The sequence below is a fragment of the Limulus polyphemus genome, unplaced genomic scaffold (assembly GCF_000517525.1).
Source record: "Limulus polyphemus unplaced genomic scaffold, Limulus_polyphemus-2.1.2 Scaffold2320, whole genome shotgun sequence".
Taxonomy (NCBI): domain Eukaryota; kingdom Metazoa; phylum Arthropoda; class Merostomata; order Xiphosura; family Limulidae; genus Limulus; species Limulus polyphemus.
The window spans coordinates 143294-146999 of record NW_013667930.1 but is presented as its reverse complement, the minus strand read 5'-3'; positions in this window follow the sequence as shown (position 1 = coordinate 146999).

Sequence of the window (3706 nt, the reverse complement as noted above, 5' to 3'; positions counted from 1 at the left end):
TTGTAAGTCCGCAGACATACCGCTGTACCACTGGGGGGGGGGCAGTTTCTGTTTGCTTTCAGTAGACGTACATTTGATTACCTCGATTTTATTACACATTTCCTCACACATTCACACACATATTTTGTTTCCGACGCCAATGTAATTATGAGTCTTGTTTGAATAAAAAAGTCATGGTTGTTATTTTTTTATTCTTATTCTGGAAAATAGATTCCTCCCACTTAATTCTTTCAACTATATTTTGTATAATATTGGCTAGAAATAAACAACAACAAAAAACATATACAATTTCAGGATCTATCTTTCTATCCCATTAAAATCTTTCTTTTTTACTTACTAGTCGAACTCAGCTATTAAGTTTGGAAATATCTTAGCACACTACACGGTAAGTTTCGTTCGCCAAGTCAGGAGCTAAAGTAGTCGACATTTCAGAGTGAACTTTTTCAAGCAGTGAAACAGACGCTCGTTGCATGCTATGCAGATTACTTATTATGTATAACATTTATTTTTCATAATATAGCTGACTGTGTAAAGTATCTCGTTTAGCTCCTCAATTATTCACGTTTCACTTAACAGCGGAACGTTTCTAATATGTCTAAGTCTGACCAAAAAATAAAAATACAAAGAAACCAGAAAACAATTAATTGGCAAGGCTAACAAACGCTCTGTTTTTTTTTGTACTAATTTATTACACTACATATTTATTGTTTGTGTAGAAAAGGTGACAACAGTTAATGTGTCTATTACTGAAAATATTATTACATTATTTTTAATACCAGTTTTTATTTGCTTTGTTGCTTGGCGTGCTCGCGTGAAATTTCCTGGATATTTTGCTATAATGACGTAGTTGTAGAGGGCGCTGTGATTTACTTTCACATTTATATTCTTATACTGTTTTCTTATGCGTAGGATTACTTTTTTGGTGGCCCATTAAATTGCGATAAACAGTTCCGGATAAATACGAGAACTGAGACTCCGTCAACTCCAAATGCTTTCAGGGCCTCACCGACCTTGAAATATTTTGAAAAATAAAAACAATTCCATTGGTGTATCCCTAAAATTTCATTAGCCAATGAATCTCTAGTATGCTTTATCGGAATCTGGATATAAGATTTATATTTTTTACATTTACATTATGTTTTCATTAATAGTATGTCAAATGCCCCTCGGTGGACCAGTTGTTGTTTTGAAGTTAAGCACAAAGCTACACAATGGGCTATCTGTGCTCTGCCCACCACGGGTATCGAAACCCGGTTTCTAGCGTTGTAAGTCCGCAGACATACCGTTGTGCCACTGGGGGGGGCATCGGTGGACCAATGATAATTTCACGATCTTACAACGCTAAAATCTGGGGTTGGATTCCTCGCGGTGAACAGAGGACAGATAGCCCAGTACGTCACGTAATAGTATTTCTCTGTACGGAAATTTACCGTATTTAAAAAGTGTTCCTAACTAACTTCATCGTAATATTTCTTTTCGACATTCCAGAAGATGAAAAATTTACAGTTCGCTCCCTTCCGCATCATCGTTATCACCACGCTGCTGAGTGTATCATTTGCTTCTGAAAGGAATTTAAAAATTTAAAAATGTCATCATGTCGTTCATCTTTTTAAAAATGACTAGGTTTGCAAGAAAGTCTGATTGTGACACATCTGGTGAGAACGTCAGGAGTTTCTGTCTTGTCTGTGACTTTGATTTAGTCCTGCACACAATGTTTCACAAGAAAACATATAAAACTACGAGTAAATTAAAACTCACAATGTTTCAAAAATTGGTTGTTTAGGATATTGTAGAAAAAGGTGTCTTTTTTTTTTGTAAGACAGTTAAGAAAAAAACTTTTTTTGTGTTTGTGTTTTTAAGCACAAAGCTACACAGTGGGCTATCTGCGCTCTGCCCACCACGTGTACCGAAACTCAGTTTTCAGCGTTATAGGCCTACAGTGTTGCCGCTGTGCCACTTGGGGGCGAAACACATAACAAAAGTTAATCAGCTAAATAGAAGTTACGTAAATGTCCGGTTTCTTACAAATAGTGTAACAGTTATATGTGGCCAGGGTCACGGACTATACCAGAAATACAAAAAAAAAAAAAATTCTAGACCTTACGTCTTAATTTCATGGATTGACCACCTGTCAACTTGGTGCACAAAATCCTTGACCGCATCTGAAAAATACATCAATATACATTTAGATAGCTTTTCTACCCATTGATTTAATGTTTTAATTACTCTTGTGTTTCAGCGGTAATTTTGATGGCTTATCACAATAAAATCCGGGTTTTGGTCCCCAGGACAGAGAAGCACGGATATGTTATTCATTTTGTATTTGGTTCGCTGAACCGAAACAAAATTCGGGACACCTATTACAAAAGTCTTTCTTTGATATTCTCTTTTTCAAAAAAAAATGTGAATATATATTTTTTTGCCTTCACGGAGATGGCTAGATGGCGTGCAAGTACCTTATTCGCCATGTTGGTCTAGGGTATAAGAGCGATCAGAGTTCGGGGAATGAGTTTGTTTGTTTTTGAATTTCCCGAATTTAGCAGTGTAAGACTAGAGGGAAGGCAGCTAGTCATCATCACCCACCGCCAACTCTTGGGCTACTCTTTTACCAACGAATAGTGGGACTGACCGTCACATTATAACGCCCTCACGGCTGAAAGGGCGAGCATGTTTGGTGGGACGGGGATTCGAACCCGCGACCCGCAGATTGCGAGTCGAGTTCCTAACCATCTGGCCATGCCGGGGCCCTAACCACCTGGCCATGCCGGGCCTCGGGGAATGAGAACGAAGATGATAGAATGGTAAAAAATATATATAATTAGCTATCTGTCTGAAGTATCCATGATACAAGCATCATTAAACTTTACTTAGTACAAAGTTGAAATTGTAGTCAAACTTTAATCATTCGTATGATTGCTTATCCATTTAAACTGGCCTGGCAAGGTCGGGTGTTATAGAACTCGACTCGCAATCTGAAATTACGGGTTCGAATCCTGTCGTCGAACAGGCTCCCTCTTTTAGCCATGGGGGCATTTTAATGTGACGGTCAATCCCACTATTTGTTGGTAAAGAGTAACCCAAGAGATGGCGATGGGTGACGTTAACTGTCTGTCTTCCCTCTAGTCTATCATTTCAAAAGTAGGGCCGGCTAGCACAGATGGCCCGTGGTAGCTTTGTGCTAAAATTCATAGCACCTGTCCCTCCCAGGTCCCAACCAAGATTATGCTAGTTCTTTAGAGCGTTCACTTGAGATCTTCTATTAAATTATATCGAGTTTGTTTTCCCAGTTACAAACAATAAACACACTAAACAGACGGACAACGTTGCTATATGTGCGTTTTGGACTTAATTAAAAAAATTAATTTGCCAATGGAGCTAGCAGTTTGTTTTAAGTCCAAACCACCCAAAGGATCTATCTACGGTGTGCTTACCGCAAAGATCGAACCCTGAATTTTAGTGTTATAAGCCCTTAAGCTAGCCGCTGAGCTACAGAAAAGAGGCGAAACTAACTAACTTTGTCACAATTATGGTGACAAACCAGTCAGTGGACTTTCGAAATGGAAAATCTAGTCACTAATTTCAGCGATTTTTAGAATCAAACCAGACATGTATTTATGTTGTTACATATTAGAATTTCTAAAGGTCTGAAATTGAGTTAACTGATAATTTAAATTTAGTAGTTAAATTGTACTTTGGATTTAGTATT